General features: G+C 45.6%; 1 protein-coding gene and 1 long non-coding RNA gene across 5 annotated transcripts in view; one reads left to right on the top strand and one right to left on the bottom strand.

The window, feature by feature from the left end:
- Cracd (capping protein inhibiting regulator of actin dynamics) overlaps nt 1–17,788 on the top strand; it is a 236,064-nt gene that overhangs the window by 160,701 nt on the left and 57,575 nt on the right. The gene's annotated exons all lie outside the window — the stretch shown is intronic.
- LOC120096736 (uncharacterized) overlaps nt 158–17,788 on the bottom strand; it is a 45,667-nt gene continuing 28,036 nt past the window's right edge. For all 4 annotated transcript variants that reach the window (XR_005493574.2, XR_010057689.1, XR_010057691.1 and 1 more), the window contains 2 exons: nt 12,477–17,495; nt 158–1,003 (listed from right to left, as the gene is read on the bottom strand). This is a non-coding gene — a long non-coding RNA (uncharacterized LOC120096736). The remainder of the gene's footprint in view (nt 1,004–12,476; nt 17,496–17,788) is intronic.

The raw sequence follows: 17,788 nt of genomic DNA, 5'->3' as shown, positions 1-17,788 counted from the left end.
TCTTACCATTGAGACTGTGTGCATGAGTATGTACATGCATGTTCACGTGTGTACATATATGCAGGTGCACATGTGTTGGGATCTGATCAACAAGTATATCCCTCAATTATTCTTCCCTGGTTTTTTTTGGAAACAGTATCTTTCACTGACCCTGGAGCTCAGCTGTTTGTCTCGGCAGGCTAGGCAGGGAGCCTCAAAGCCAGCCCTTCCTGTCTCAGCCTTCTCAGCACAGTATTACAGGTGACTGCACACCTGCTTTTGTTGTGTGGGTTCTGGAAGTGGGGACTCAGGTCCCCAGACTTGTGCAGCAAGCACTTTAGTAACTGAGAGGGCTCCTAAGCACCTCTTCTCTTCGCCTTATGAAGAGGGCTTTTAATTTTTGCTCGAGTCCAGTTGGTCCTTTCAGGCCACACTTCTACTGTAGCATCTACGTTCTCATAAGTTTTACATGTCTATTTAAATTATTTCCTCCCCTCCCTCCTACCTTCAACTCCTCATGTGCCTTGCCTGACTCCCTCTCAAGTTCATTACGTCTTCTTCTATAATTATTACTTATGTGTATTACACACACACACACACACACACACACACACACACAACCTCATTTATTGTTGCTCTTAGGTACATATGTCTAGGGGTGACAATTTGAAATTGTATGACTATCAGAGAGAGGTCTGGTTCCTGAAGAAAAGTCATTCTCCCTCTCTCAGCAGCCACCAATCATCTGGAGGGGTGGGGCTAGTCAGCATTGGCAGGTTAACTGGTGTTGTCGTTATGCAGGCCTTGTTTGGGCAATCATGCTGTGCATGGTTGGGGAATCCCTCTAACATCTTGAAGACGCTGTTTCACAGAAGCCGTCCTCATCTTCTGGCCCTTGAATCCTTCCTCCTGCTCTTCTCCGATGTGCCCTCAGCCTTGGGTGGGATGCATTGTAGATGTACCAGTCAGATACCAGACAGACACTTCCTGCTTTGACCAGGCATGGGGCTCCAGCATAGTCTGTCTGCAAAAAGAAAGCAGGCTTCTATGATGAGAGGTGCGAGCTGTACTTACCAAAATCCACCCTTTTAGAGTATTCAACTCAGTGTTTTCAGTATGTATCATCAACAGTCGCCAGTGTTTAATTTTAAAATCCCCGCCACCCCCACAAAAGATACTCACCTTCCCCTGTTAGCCTCCAGCAATGGTATTTTCTGTTTCTTTAGTTTTGCCTTTTTAAGAATATCACACGAATCGAATCACAACACCTGCATCCCTTTGTGACTAGCTTCTTTCATATAATTATTATTATTATTTTGGCATGCTGGGACTAAGCCTGAGTGACCACTGGTCCTGCACAGTAAGCTCACTCTCTGCTGCTGAGCTCTCTCCTCAACTCTAGGTTGTGAGTCACCTTCGAGGCTCATCCTTGCTGTATAGATAAGAAGTGTTTGATCCTCTTTATGACTGAACAATAGTCCATGCTATGGCTCTGTACTATGCCTCTTATTCAGTTATCAGTTCATAGGCATTTGGATCGTTGTTACTGCTATCAATAATGCTACCACGCACGGCATCCACACTCTGTTCTGAACCCATTGATTCTTAAACTCTGGTACAATTAGAAAATTATTGCAAAAAAGAGGGAACGTGGCCAGACATGGTGGTACATGTAATCTCAGAGCTCGGAAGGCAGGGACAGGTGGATCTCAGAGCTCAAGTCCAGCCTGGTCTGTGTAGGTAGTTCCAGGCCAATCAGGGTTACTTAAGTGAGACCATGGCTGGCTCAAAAAGACAAGAGGGCGTGGAGGGGGAGGGAGAAGGAGGGAGAGGAGAAAGAAAGAGAGGAGAAAGAGAGGAAGAGGAAGAAGAAAGGTGTGTGGGGAGGATAGTGAAACTTAGAGGCTTACAGAGGAACAATAAAAGTATAAATAAGACTCAGTAGTGAGTAGGAAAAGTGAGAAGAAGAGCTGACTACATCTAAAACCATAATCGGATCAGAAATTGGAAAATGGTGTAGATGTTGGTCTCTCTCTGTAACACAATTACGCATGGTGTGGGTTCCAGTGGAAGGGTTTCAGTAGACAGCTAGAACGTAGATGGAAGTTTAGTGTTGGGAATACACAGTTAGCAATTAGAATCTCAGCCCCGTCGAAGCCAACGAAACTCCCTGGTCTCCTAGGCATGGTGCACCCTTTGCTTTGCCTTCCGCTCTAAACCATTGAGCAGATTGACGTTGTGTTCCGGGGCAGGATTTCAATAAGTCATTAGGACACATGTGTCGTGATATAATGGGCTGCAATCTATGGACTTAAAAGAAATGAAATATCTAATCCTGTTTTCATACAGTTAAAAATAGATTTTCCTGCAAGAGATAAGGTGGGGGAGGGGGGAGCTTTATAAAAGCACCTTTTCCTAATATCTGACTGAGTGTAATAAAGCCATAAACTGCAGGCATTTATTAAGTCAACACTTTCATCAGAGGATGATAAGGCGTTTACGCTGTATTTGCCTGAGTTTTCATAAACCATTTACAGATTCTGCTTATTAAAGTAAAGCAGTATAGAACTTTGAAACTTTTGTTTTCTGAGATGAATGGAGAGATTGCTATCGAGGTTACGCATTTCCTAGGAGAAGCAGGAGTGGGATTATCACACTGTCTGATGCTGCCGGCTCAGGAAGGCTCAGCTCATTGAGAAATGAAATTGATCCCTCTGGGTGAAGGCATCAGGCAAATTGTCTAGATCACACGAGTATACAGTCTCCTTGGAGACTGACCCCAAAGTACGAATTGAAGGTCATGTGCCCACAAATGCCAGTTACTGACAGCACATCCAACTTTTAAAGCCAGGGTCTAAACAACCATAAAGGAATGGGGGTGGGGGACCCCAATAGATTTAGCCAGACATAATTTAAAACTTTTGTGCTATAAAGTGTGGCACAAGAAAAGTTAGAAGGGAGACAGATAAAGAACAGCCATCCTGTGACGGGTGTTTCTGCCCTAAATATATGGAAGTGTGTACCACCGAGACCACACCCACCAGGTGGTGGTGGGGATTGGGAAGAAATCACAAACTGCTGTGACTCCTTTTGGAAGAGCATGGTGGAGGTAAGATGCTTGCCTTATCATTACCAGGAAGACCCAAGGACACTCGAAAAGCACGCCCTCGGTAATCTGCTTCTCACTAGGCCCCTCCTCCTAACAACCCATTCAGTTGACTTCTTCAATGGAATAACCTCATGCAGGCTCTCATGATGCAACCACTTCTCAACACCACCACGAGCTCAGCTCGGGGCCCAGCTTTCAAGGCGTGGGTCTTCTTTAGAGATCGGGAGGGGCTCTGTCCAAACCGCAACAGTGGTATCTACAATGGGCTTTGCTCTTTATAGAGCATTTCGTTTGCTAATATAGATATTAAACAGTCACTGAAATAAATACGGTAGTAGTCAGATAACGAAAGCACAGGGTAAAGGAAGGCGTCAACTAGCTGGGAGTGGTGGTACATGCCTTTAGTCTCCTGCACTCCGGAGACAGAGGCAGGGTAGATTGAGTTTAAGGCCAACCTGATCTACAAATCAAGTTTCCCAGCAGCCAGCAGTGTTATCAGGGAAAGCCTGTTTTGCAAAAACAAACAAAAACAGAACAAAACAAAAAAAAAAAAAAACCCACTAACTATGTAGTGACTGTTTAAACTTAATGTAGGAACCAATAGTTCACCTCGTGTGTGATCGGAAGGTATCAGGCAGGAGCAAAGATTTGCAATGAGGAAGCGAAGGCACAAAAAAAGGGCATGTTGGGAAGACTGAGCGGAAGCCATCAGGGCTTATTGACAGAGGAGGCTGTGAGGCTGCCAAGGGCAGGGCAACTGAGCTGATCATCAAGATTGTGGGCCGTACCCGACCTACCTCGGTGAAAGTCCCCTTGGGCTTTAGAAAGGACTAAAGGTGATTAATTATGAGGTGGACTCCAGAGTGAAAAATGAGACAAGGGATGGATCACAAAGGCGATGTAAAAAGTAGTTTAAGGTAAGGAGTCCAGGATTTTGGTTTCACACTACAAATCTGCCTTTATTTCTTCTTGTACTACATGTTGTACCGGATGTGGAGAGATGAGCCATTATTGTCTGTGTTGTGAGGGAAGAGAGCGTTCTTCTCTTGGCCTTCTTTTAGTTCATAGCCAAGGAGCCTATAATAAGAAATAGATTTGCATTTGAGTCCAACAGAAGCCTTTACATGGATTGAGAGACTTCATGAGGAGATGAAGATCCAAAGGCACAGGACCAGTGATGTCTGTGTAGTTTGAGGAGGAGGAGGACGGGCATGAGGGGACATGAATGGAGAGAGTGTGATCTCTTGGTGGTAAATGGGAAGAACTTGACAATGTTTCTCCGTGTCCCTGGGCCTTCAGTGCTAAGCAGATTCCTCTCTTCTGGACAAAGGAAGTGTACGTCTCAAGGTCTTGCTTCCGAGGAGACAGTCAGGGAGCAGGCCAGCACGCCATATTTGGGGGACGGGTGGGGGGGTTGCACATCCCAAATCCCACAGTGGCCTAAGTTGATTCCTCCTTGGGAAGGCAGGGGTCTAAGGGGAGGCTTTTGTTCATGCACAGTCTTTCTAACCTGGTGCTCTAACACAGTGGTTCTCAACCTTCCTAATGCTGTGGCCTGTTAATACAGTTCCCCGTAGTGTGGTGACCACCAACCATAAAGTTCTTTTCACTACTGCTTCATAGCTTCAACTTTGCTACTGTTGTGGGTCAAAGTGCAAATACCTGATATGTAAGCTACCCAGTGCACGAGCCCCATGAAAAGGTCATTTGAGCCCTCAAGGAACTGCTACCCACAGGTTGAGAACCACTGTCGTCTCATAGGTAAAGGGAGGCATTCCCTTTGGGCTTGCAGCCTGTCTCATTTTGGCATCCTGTCCTTCTCAGGGGCAGAGGAAAGAGGACACAGTGAAGAGGTGGGGTTCCTTACAACAGGGAGGTGAGTGGGGATGAAGCAGGGTAGAGGGAAAACGGAAAGACAGCTACAGTCTTCTCCTTTGCAGAGAGATCATATAGTCCCTACTGGTTTTAAATTTTCATATTTTCAATGCTGTGATCTCTTGAGAAATTCTTTATAAGAAGAGTTGCTTTGTATGAACTTTATAAAACAGAAACATGGGGCTGGAGAGACGGCTGAGAGGTTAAGAGCACTGACTGCTCTTCCAGAGGTCCTGAGTTCAATTCCCAGCGACCACATGGTGGCTCACAACCATCTGTAATGAGATCTGATGCCCTCTTCTGGTGTGTCTGAAGGCAGCCACAGTGTACTCATACATTACATAAATAAATAAACCCTTAAAAAAACAGAAACATGGGGTTGGGGATTTAGCTCAGTGGTAGAGCGCTTGCCTAGAAAGCGCAAGGCCCTGGGTTCGGTCCCCAGCTCCAAAAAAAAGAACCAAAAAAAAAAACCCAGAAACATTTTCAGCCTAGATCCATATTTCATTAAATGAATGCGAGCTCTGTGAAGATGTTCCAGAACCCATGGTTTACCAGGCGAGGAAATGAACAGCTACCCATCCCATGGACCCTTGTGACACAGATGTCATCATGCGTGACTTACAGATGGGAAAATGGATCTCTAGTGTATAATGCTACCACCAGATCCATTTTTATCTAAGAACAACAAGGACAAGACATCCCAACCCCCTTCATCTTCGGTTAAGTTGAAATGGACAATGACTTAGCTGGTTTATAAATGCATTTAAGCAGTGCTAAACCCGGAGGAAACTGGCCGTCTATTCACTTTTAAAAGATGAATAAATAGCACATTCTATATATGTATAAATAAGATAAATGTTGTTAGATACAAAAACAAAAATCAACTTGGGGACTGGAGAGGTGGCTCAGCGGTTAAGAGCACTGACTGCTCTTCCAGAGGTCCTGAGTTCAAATCCCAGCAACCACATGGTGGCTCACAACCATCTGTAATGGGATCTGATGCCCTCTTCTGATGTGTGTCTGAAGACAGCTACAGTGTGCTCACATACATAAAATAAATCTTTTTTAAGAATGCCTGAAGGAAAGTCTGTAGGGCAATTAAAAAAATTAACCTGGGTACTGGAAGGGGTAGGGTCTGATATTGGTATGTAAAATCAATCAATAAATAAATTTTAAAAAAACAACCTCTGTGAGACTAAAATCGGCCACCATGAGAGTCAATTAACACTTGTCTTCAAAACAGCCTGCGACCTACTGCTGTCCCCAGTTGCCTGCTGTGTTAAGAATACCAGCCTACAGGGTTGGGGATTTAGCTCAGTGGTAGAGCGCTTGCCTAGCAAGTGCAAGGCCCTGGGTTCGGTCCCCAGCTCCGAAAAAAAAAAAAAAAAAAAAAAAAAAAAAAAAAAAAAAAAAAAAAACAGCCTACAGTAACAAATTCTATCTTACAGATACCTCAGAACTTACAGTCTTGAATTATAGCTGTAAATGGGCTGCAACTAGGGAGGTTGAGAGCCACTGGTCTACACAGTGAGTGCCAGGCCAGCAAGGACTACATAGTTAAACCCTGACTCAAAGCAGAACCAAAACCTGTACATGTGGACATGTGTTTTGTCTACATGATTCCGTGTGAAGTAAGTCAGATGAAAATCATGGATTACTAAACTTACGGACTTACTACAGACGTTTCCTAAAAGCCCTGAGCTTTCAGGACATTTAATTTCATTTATTTTTTTTTCTTTTTGTTTTTCTTTTTTCTTTTTTTCGGAGCTGAGGACCGAACCCAGGGCCTTGCGCTTGGTAGGCAAGCGCTCTACCACTGAGCTGAATCCCCAACCCCATTTCATTTATTTTTTAATTATTCATCTATCATGATCCAGGCATATGTTATTAGGCTCCGAGAATAGAGTTATAAGGTAAAGTATCCATGTATTAAATATGTAGATACTTCCTTATCCCAAATGGTGTCATAGATTCCTTATGGTAAATCATGACCTACAAAGGACATCCGATCCGGCCACAGAAAGGACCAGGAATGGGACATACCACGGAGCCACTGTGGCATATGGTGGCTGGTAGAGGCAGGGCGGCATCTGACACGAATTGAAACTGGGGAGAGGCAGGTGTCTCAAGATAGAAAACTTGACCGGAATAAACTCCGAACCTTCGTCTCGATTTTGCACCCCTCTTTGTCCTGGGGGTCCAGTCAGAGTTTTAAAAAGCAAGGCTGGGGGAGGAGTGCTCTTCTCTACACAGCCTCATGCCTAATCCTTAAAGTGTAACAAAATGCTGTTGGGTGTGGCTCCTGCTCCTTCAAGCTGCTTCTCTACATCCCTGAAGCATATTCCTACACCTGGGTGTTTGTCAGTGCAGTTATGGTTAAAGTTCGCTTGCCTGGTCGCTATGGCTGCAGGTGGGGACATCTCATTCTGCAGGTGGGGACATCTCATTCTGCAGGTGGGGACATCTCATTCTGCAGGTGGCCGGCAACCTGGTAGCTGCAGTGTAGGAAGCAGTGAAGGACCCATCCTCACTGCTGAAAACAATGAAGGAACTCTCGTTGTCGGTTAGCGGTTCAGGCTAAGTCTAAGCCCTCATCCCAGCGGTGGCCTTTCCCCGCCTGTGTCTGGTTGACTTATACGAAGGGCAGCAAACTGTGGTCCACGGTGCCTGTAGACTCCTCCCTGCCTCTTCTCTCCGGTGTGGCTGCTCCTGGTAGGGCTTTTGTGCTTTGATGTGATAGGAATTTCAAGACAAGATGTGGACCTCGCCCTCCAGGAGCACATGGATGCTGGCAAATAACCGATGATTATGACATCTAGTGAATGTGCTTAGAATAGATCCGGGTGTTACGGAAACACACAGGGGCATCGGCAGATCAGCCTTTGGAAGTATCTTGCCGGGGGACCGGCAAGAGAGGTTTTCTTGAATGAGTCAACAGCTGAGATGGTTTACAGACAGAGGAGAAGCAGCTGGGCACGGAAGAAGCTAGAGTGTTCCGCGCACCTCAGTCAAGTTCCATTGCTAAGGAAGTGCTGGAATCACTGACTGAAAGAGTAAAGGTGTGTTTTGGCTCACAGTGTTAAGATGTTCTCTGTCCACGGTCAGTTGGCCTTGTAGCCTTGACCCTATGGAGTCACATCGTGCCTAATGTGTGCTGTGGAACAAAACTCTTCCTGTCGTAGTCAGGAAATGAAACAGAGAGAGACCGGGTCCCACAGTCCCCTTCAAGGGCATGTCTCCAACAGCGTGAAAGGCTTCCCACAAGGCATAGCCTACCAGCAGTGTCAGGGTTAGGGTTCAACCATTAACACAAGGGAAACATTTCAGATCCAAACAGTGGTGGTACATATGACCTACCATGAGAGAAAGTAGGACATGGGAAGGAACCCAGCCTTTTCCCATGTCAATACGTAAAGCAAGTTTTGTTCCTAAACGAGATAGTTTGTCTTTTGGAATAAAGAAGTACCTTACATTAAGTTCTTAAACATTTTTTTATTAGAAGGCTTTCTCTAGGTTATTTTAAACTATAGATAAAGACAACAATACCTTGAAACTATTGCTTCACAATTAGAGGACTCGTGAAGGTCCTTTGAAAGGAAGTGGAGTAATTTAATATACATTTAGTGAGCGATTGTGGGGGTTGGCTTCACAACTGTGAGCTTGGATATCATGGCCAACAAGCTTTTTAAGGACCACTTCAGATGAAATACAATTAGTGGTTACTTTGCGGAGATCAGGAGTATACATCCACAGGATGAATGGAAATAAAAACCGTTCTTATTTTAAGCAAATGGATATTTGTGGCTTGAGATTTTCCCATGAGAGCATCGAACACAGATCTTGAACTTCCCGTTCTGGAGCAAAGCTGTTTTCATTTTTTCCTCTGTCTTAGTCTCTCCTAAACAACAGAGGGCAGGAACAGAGACAGAAACTGTGTCTTTTGTGAGTCCAGTAGATGTGTGCAACCCTGCCTTGGGTTAAAAAGTATCAAAGGAACCATGCCTGAGAAAATTTGTACAACCCTGACTAGAATCTGTGGGTTAAAAAGTATCAAAGGAACCATGCCTGAGAAAATTTGTACAACCCTGACTAGAATCTGTGGGTTAAAAAGTATCAAAGGAACTGTGCCTGAGCACAAGAGTCAGGCCAAGTTTCTACAGCACCCCAAGATCCCCTAAAAGTCCCAGGAATAAGATCACAAGAAGCACAGAGGCCCAGAATATATGGAAACTGTGGATGGGTATTTGGGGGGGTTATATCCAAAGGTCTGTTGGGCCCATTTCTCTGCCCCAGATGGCTAACCAGACCTCTGAACCATGTGAACTGTGAAGCCTGTTCTCTGGAGAAACAGAATCAGCGGGCAGCCAGACTGAGACTCAAGCTAGGAGCCTTGGGATAAGCAGCACACAGCACAGTGACTCCCAACACCTTAGCAAGTGGGGCAAGATGGTGGGAGACCGCCTTCAAAAACCTGGAAAAGCTGGAATGCTGACATTTGAAAGTACCAAGTTTAGAGAGGTCTCCAAAGCTCTCCAATGTCCGGTCTCCCTTTACTCCTCTTTTGACTACTCCAATTCCCTCACATCTGGCAAAGAGCACAGTTGCCTAGACAGAGACTCTCTTTCCAGACACCCCCCTGCCTTCCCAGAGAGCCAAGTCTGTAATCTCTTGGAGAAGAAGTGTCCTGTCCCTGTATTTCCCTCACTTCCATGGCTGCATGTGTTGATGCTGAAGAGGCAGCTCAAGCTCAGGGACAAGGACAACACCTTAGAACCCTGGAGCAACAGAGTGGAAGTTACTGAGCACATAGCGCAATTCTGGGTTCCATCCTGTCTTGAGTTTCCATTGCTGTGATAAAAGGTCATGACCAAAAGCACTCGGGAAGAAAGATCTTAGCCTGCATGTCCTCCTGATGGTCCATTAAGAAGGGAAGTCAAGGCAGGAACCTGGAGGCAGAAACGGAAGCAGAGGCTGTGGAGGAGTGCTTCTGATTGGCTTGCTCCCTACGGCTTGCTCAGCTTGCTTTCTTAATACAACCCAGGACCACCAGCCCAGGGATGGCACCACCCACGGTGATCACCCTTTTACATCAATCACCAACCAAGACAGTACCCTTGCTTGCCACAGGCCAGTCTTATGGAGGCCTTTTCTCAATTCCTAATCATTTCCTCCTCCCAGATATGTCTAAGATCGGATCACGGATCACGTTGTTAAAAACCAATCAGCAGGGGGGTTGTGGATTTAGCTCAGCGGTAGAGCGCTTGCCTAGCGAGCGCAAGGCCCTGGGTTCAGTCCCCAGCTCCGGAAAAAAAAAAAAAAAAAAAAAAAGGAAAAAAACCAATCAGCATATATCCACAGTATCAAATCAAAACGTGGGCTGGAGGGTGGGGGCATCTCAGTCATCGAAGTGCTTACTCTGCAAACATGAGTTCCTGAGTTCTCACACACTAACACACACACACACACACACACACACACAAACCTGATAGGTGGGCAGAGATGTATGGATCCCTGGGTCCCATGGATGCTGTATTCAGCAAGCTCTGGCCAATGAAAACACCAGACGAAGAATTCCTTAGGTTGACCTCTGGATATATGAGCAAACACACAGCACACACACACACACACACACACACACACACACACACACACACACACACACACACAATCATGCCCATAGACAAGGAAGGGAGAAGAGAAGGAAAGAAGGGAAGGGTGTGTGTGTGTGTGAGAGAGAGAGAGAGAGAGAGAGAGAGGGTGGGGGGAGGAGGGAGTGAGAAAAGGAGGAAGGGAGAGAGAGGAAGAAAGAAGTACTTGCTAAGAATGAAGGAACTTCTAGGTCTAAATGTCCCGTACTGTTCATCAACTTACGTGCTGTTAAAATAGAAATAAAGAGCTGACTAGTTAGTTGATTTGTTTGTTGTAGCAGCTCAGCGTGTGAACAAACACTAAGAAGTGTGAGGCAGAGGTGGGTTTGGTGTAGTGATACCTGGAATCCTACCACTTGGGATGCTGAGGAAGACTGCAAATTCTAGGCCTGCCTGAACTACATAGTAAAACAGTTTGAGACTAGCCTGGGCTACATAGTGAAACAGTTTGAGACCAACCTGGGCTACATAGTGACCCTGTCTAAACCAAACCAAAAACTTTTCTTATTAAAAAAATTTTTTTAAATGATTCTTGGCTTGTTACCCAAACTCTCTCTGATGAAATCTACCAAGCCATACCATGCATTAGCTTAAAATCAGATTCTTGGTGACTGGCTATTAAATATGAATGACCAACCAAGCATTGTGAAGCTTTTGATGAAAGCATCCGGCACAGGAGGCTGAAGCCAGAGAGAAACAGAAAAGGAGCTCAAAGGAATCGGAATGCAGAGAGCAGAAGAAATCTTCAAAGAGCGTGGAGCTAAATCCTCCAAGACATGGGAAGACTGCACTGAATTCATGAATAAGGAGCAGAGAAGGAAGGAGGGCCCTGAGAAATTAATCATTTAAGGAGCAGATAATCCAATAGGATGGCTGAAAGACGTACAGAAAGTAAAAACATGGTCAACAATGAGGGGAAAATAAGAAAAATGAATATCCCTGTAACCCCAGAATGTAGAAAGATAAAAACAGTGAAGGGAGTTGTTACAAAAAATAGTTTGTATTGGAAGGATGTGTGAGATGTAAAAGTTCGCTCGTACGGTATTTCTGGATATGAATTCAGAATTACTCCAATTAAATGTATAGGGATAATTGTAATCCTTTGAGGACACATTTGACTTTTGCCTGTTCTTTAAACATACTTAAGTCGGTCATGAGTCTTTCAGATGCTTCGCTTTACTTTTGCCGGCCTAGAAGCCATCTTGTCTTCTGGGAAGATGAGGACATCCTGGAGACTCGGAGATGACCAATTATGGGAACTTAGCTTCTGAGATCTAGCATGGTATGGCCGTAGATGAGGGCAAATTGTGGGAACTTTAGACCATTGTTTTGAAGCCAAAGAATAGAGAATGAAGGAGGTAGCCTCGCTCCCTTCAGTATCCATACAATGATGGTTTCTTCAAAACTGAGCGTAGTGTTCACATGCTGGCAGGGATGGCGAGGCCCAGGAACGATTCATGGATTTCTAGAGTCTGAGTAGCTTCTGGTGCCATGTCCTGAAGGTCACTGCATGTTCGAGAAAGCCTAGTGTGCGTTTAGCTGTAGACTACTTAGCATGATGCCTCCGAGACCCCCAGTTGGGGCCGTGCTGTCTGTCCTGACACAGTCCAAACACAGTGCCTGCTCACCAATCCCTCACGTCCATGTTACGGCCTTCTGTAAATCAAGTCTGGATGCTAGCTATTCCATGCCTCAGGAGTCCAGCCCTGAGTTCTCCTGCCCAGGCAGTCTTCCCTGCTTCCGGATTCCCTCCCTGCCTTTTCTAACCTCCGTTTTCTGTGTTCATCACCCAAAGACACTTTCCCCTGGCTTCCGAATATTCCTTGTTTTAATCCACTCTTCAAGACCAATTAATTCATTACCTTTCAGCCAGACAGCTTTCTTCATCTGGAGATAATAGTCCCCTCTTGAAGTAACAGCCCCGTTCTCACAGAGCAGACACTGCCTTTCTGGTCCAAGGCCATCTTCATCCTCTCTGGAACATTTTTCTCACTGTGGGAAGGCAGTAATAATTGCTGAGTGGACAAATCTGAATTTAGACGAGAGAACTGTCTGCCTGTTACTGCTGGACTTGCTTTGCTGGAAATTTTAATGACTTTAGAAAGTCTATGCAGAGTAATCTCTCAGTCCATGGAAAGTTGTCCCGAGTCTTACATTTATAATAGATTTCATTATGCAACACGCCCCGCCCCCAATTCAGTGTTTGCTGATTTTCTGGACCAAAGCTCGTGGCACTTCCATTTGTCTTTTGGGCACCTCTCTTCAGTGTAAAATGGTAATGGTTTTCTGCACTGTATTCGTCAGGGTTCTCTGGAGTCACAGAACTTATGGGTAGTCTCTGTATAGTAAGGGGATTTGTTGATGACTTAGTCTGTAGTCCAACTTCCCAACAATGGTCAGCAGCAGCTGTGAATGGAAGTCCAAGGATCTAGCATTTTCTCAGTCCCACAAGGCAGGCAGGCTAAAAAGAGAGACTCTTCCTTCTTCCAAGTCCTTATGTAGGTCTCCAGTAGAAGGTGTGTCCCATATTAAAGGTGTGTACCACCATGCCTGGATCTGGGACTTGCTTTGTCCCAGATGACTCAGAGATCTCTTTGCCTTAGTCTCCTGGGATCCATAGCCACTGTGTCTCAAGATCTCCATGCCAAGATCCAGGTCAGAAAGTTGTATCTCCCAGCCTCAGGATCAAGATCACAGGTGAGCCCTACAATTCTGGACTGTAGTTCATTCCAGATATAGTCAAGTTGACAACCAGGAATAGCCACTACGTGCACTGACTTCAATTAATCCTTCAGAATTACTAGGGCAGAACTATTTTGAGAAGTACTATCTGGTTTGTAACTCTGACAGTCAGGAGGAGTCACTGTCATGAATGGACCTGCTTCCTGAAGTCAGGTACAGGAACAGAATGCCTAACGCCACCACTGGCCCTATAACTTCTCTCCAACTTGAAGCCACTTACTGCTTTATATAGAATTGGTGGATTTAACAAGCAATTCGCACTAGGGATCATGGGCAACTTTATTTTCTGGCTTACATAAAGTCGCTTTATTTGCTTCAAGAAAAATCAGGCAAAATACAGGCTCTGGGGTGTTCCGTGCCTTAATCTGTTATGCCAAGAAGCACCCTTAGGCCTTTGACCTAGGTGGCTACCGATGAAGAGGAGAGACAGAAACCACTGCAGTCTCCCTAGGGCTGTGATCGCCTACCTCAGCACTCAGCCAGAGCTGGAGTTCTGTTGTCCAGAGGGGAGAGGAAACTTCCTCGAGATGCCACACCCTCTGACCTGAAGCTAAACTACACAGGTGTACACTCAGCCAATCACTCTCCTATTCTTTCTTTCTCATCGATGTAGTTTAAGAGAGGGACATGGGCCCTTGGGCCTGAAGTGATTGTAAATGCAGCCAGCCATCACACAACTCCTGGAAGACAGGTCCCACAGTAACATGGGGTCAGTCATCCTGTTTGAGCAGCACCCCTCAGAGCAACTGTCAGGGGCAGAATACTGGGTTGGATATTCCAGGGGCTGTTTTCTCCTTACTGGAATTGGAACCCTGTCAAAAGTCAACCCAACGGTGCCTGCGCCTTACCTGGAGATCACACTCCTCTGTAGAAGTTTGATTATAACATAAAACACCTTCTGGACTCATGTGGGCCACGTATACGCCCGCCATCCACCACTCAGTGCCTCTGCTTAGATAGCTGACCACGAATCTTGCATCTTGACCAGGAAATGTTAAGCTTGAGTCATTACAGGAGGTAAGTGTGTAGAAGGTGAAGGAAAGGCTTGCTCTCTGAAATCGGGAAGCAAGGGGAAGACAAAGATGCCATCTTACGCCTTTTGCTTCTGATTCCGTGGCTCTGTAAGGTTTTCGACAAGGGTGTGCCCTCTACTGTGTCATGGTTTCTGAGGTTCTGTGTTGAAAGCAACAGGGTGCATTAGAGCAGACCCTCTTACGTCCTTTTCCCGAATCTATGTTTGAATAAACTTGGCTGACCGTGAAAGGGAAGGGTTGCATTACAGTAGGACAAGGACATTCCAGGTAATCCAAGCTTTGTGCTGTGTGGCTATTGTCCTCCATGGGGGTTGTGCAGGAAGTGTGGCTCAAGACCTTACTGCTCAGGGCCTGCTCTCTGTCTCATAAACCAAGAGTTATAGCAGGTGTGGATAGTGTTGTTTTCAGTAGGCTATCTTTTATTTATTCATACATGTGACAAGTTCATGCATGGGAGCAATGTATCTTGATCCCCCACACCCTCTCTCCTACTTCCCCCAGGCACCCTCAGCACACGCCCTCCTGCTTCATGTCTGGCCTCTGTCCCTCTCTGTCTCTGTCTTTGTGAGTCTCTGCTCTCTCTTCTCTATCTCTCCCTCTATATGTCTTTTGCTGTCTCTCTGTTAACAACTCACTAAATCCTGCCGCTGCCTGTTGGAATGTTGACTGATCATGTCGACTTGCTCTTCTGTGGGTAATCACAGCCCCATAGCTGCAGTTGGTAAGTGTCGTGGCCTCGTATCCAGAAGAGAGCACGTCACGGCACTCTTCCCCATATTCTGGCTCTTATATTCCTTCTGCCTCTTCTTCCTCATTGTTTCCTGAGCCTTAAGGTTCAGGGGGAACTGAGTATTCAATGTAGCTTTTTATCCAGTTAGAAATCTCTGCATTGGGCTGGAGAGATGCCTCAGTGGTTAAGAGCACTGGCTGCTCTTCCAGAGGTCCTGAGTTCAACTCCCAGCAACCACATGGTGGCTCACAACCATCTGTAATGGGATCCGATGCCCTCTTCTGGTGTGTCTGAAGACAGCTACGGTGTACTCATATACATAAAAATAAATCTTTAGGGAATCTCTGCATAACTACTGAGCACTGAAGAGAATCTTCTCTGGTTGAGGGCAGCACTAAGCTATGTACACACACACACACACACACACACACACACACACACACACACACACAATATCTGGCTCAGCGTTAGCATGGGTGACACACACAGTGCTCCAGAGACTGAGGATTCTGAACGTGGTGTTTTCCGTGACAGATAAGTGTGGTGCGGTTTTTGCGTGGGTCATCTGAGGAACAGGAGGAGGCATCAAAGTAGCACCCAATGTTTCCAGGGATGGGGGATGGGATCCCACTGGAGAATTCTTACTCGACGCAGGCTCTTCTTTCAGACAAACGAGAACAGCATCTGCTTCCCACTGCATAGGCAGGAGCCCTGAGGACAGCCAGTGCAACTTTCCCCCAGATAACCTTCTCGTTTCAAGTTAATATAAAATATTCTCAAAATAACTCAGGCGGGTTGGATACAATTCAGTTAGATGTCGTGAACTAGAGATGTCATGAACTGGATGTCGTGAACTGGATGTCGTGAGCTGGATGTCATGAACTAGATGTTGTGAACGGCCTCACTTGCCTAACTCCTGTCATACTTCAGTAGGGTACATGATGGGTGCAGGAAGACAAAGGGCAGCCTATTAGGTGAACATGGGTTTTAATTTTATTAATTTTTTGATTTATGCAGTGCTGGGGATGGAACCTGGAGCCTCGTGCATGCTGACCAAGAGCCTTTTACTGAACTGAATACCCCAAGAAATTATTTTTATTTTTGAGTTCTTGAGACAGGGCTTCTCTACATAGCTCTGGCTGTCATACCATTTATGTTTTTTAAACTGTAAGGTGTAAATGGAGGAGTGTCTCGGTGCTTAAGAGCTCTTGTTGTTCTTGCAGAGGACCCAAGTTTGATTCTCAGCACCCGCATGGCAGTTAACAGCCCTCTATATCTCTAGTTCTAGGGGGATCTGATGCCATCTTCTGGCCACTGTGGGACACAGATATACATGCAGACAAAACACTCATTCAGGTCAAGTAAAAATGAATAAATCTTTTTAAATGTGCAATGCCACCAAGCCTTAGTGCCTACGGCATGCTAAACATAACTCAGCATAAGGGACCTAACCTTGGCTGTCACCTTCCAAAGGCTACCAGATTCCTGATCCTTGAAGGGGCCTCCAGGGTCATTGTCAGCAAATAATGCCACTGAACAAAAATCTGGCCTTCACCCTGGGGCCTTTGTGCCTCACCTTCTGAATTCAGTGTCTACTGGGGAGAGTTGGTTCTAGCTGTCCAGCAGAAGGGGAAAGCCCTTTCTTGCCGTCCTTGGATCCCTCCTTTTATTCTATATAAGTGCCATCACTTCTGCATGGCAGACACTATTCTTTTCAACCCCAAACACTTTCCCACGCTGGTGAGATCTGATATGACCTAGAATGGACTTAATGGTATTAACAAAACAATTTATGTCTGCATTGCTCCAAAAATAATTTAATCTCCTTAATGTTTCTCTGCACTACACATTTCCTGACATTCCTCCGGATTCCTCCTTCCGTCCACCTCACGTGTCTTGCACACTTCTATCTCTGCTTCCTTGGCTCTATAAGAATTGAGAAATGTCACTCACAGGTCAAAACAAAACCACCTATTGCTTTAATTGACTTGATCCTAACCAGCACTTCAATGGCTAATGGTTTGGAGAGACTTTGTGTCTGTCAGGCATTATGGTAAATAATAGCGTGGTGTCTAACTTACAAGTCCTTAGTGTGATTGGTCCCATTGTCTTGGACAAGAGGACAGAAGCTAAAACTAGTACGGAACTTGCCCCCAAGTCTCACGGCCAGGAAGTGAAAAACTGGAGCCTCCAACGCAGGTTCCAACCCCAGCGCTCACCTGCATCTGTGGTGCGAGCTGTGAGGCCGGTCTGAGACTCAGGATAGTGGAGAGTGGTTTCCGGACAAGGAGGCCTGGTTCAAATCTTGTCTCGCCACTGACTCTCTGGACAATGCCATGCAAAGCGGCTCACCTCGCTTAGCTTGGATTTCCAGCCTGTGGTGTGGAAAATTACCCTGAACGCTGTTAGCAGGAATAACGTAAACCCTTAAGCAACATGTGGACAGAGGTTGGTAGCTGGCTAGTGTTGTATATGAAGATACCCCTTGCTCCCCATATGGCCTTCTTCATTTCATACAGATGTGTCTTTGAAATAACCACCATGAACGTAAGTGTGTGAATAAAGCAGTGCTTCTCAACCTTCCTAAGGCTGCGTGCGACCCTTTAATACTGTTCCTCCTGCCGCGGTGAGACCCCAACCATAAAGCCGTTTTCATTGCTACTTCTTA

This window comes from Rattus norvegicus, chromosome 14 (genome assembly GCF_036323735.1).
Source record: "Rattus norvegicus strain BN/NHsdMcwi chromosome 14, GRCr8, whole genome shotgun sequence".
Taxonomy (NCBI): domain Eukaryota; kingdom Metazoa; phylum Chordata; class Mammalia; order Rodentia; family Muridae; genus Rattus; species Rattus norvegicus.
This window is presented reverse-complemented; position numbering and strand designations above follow the sequence as displayed.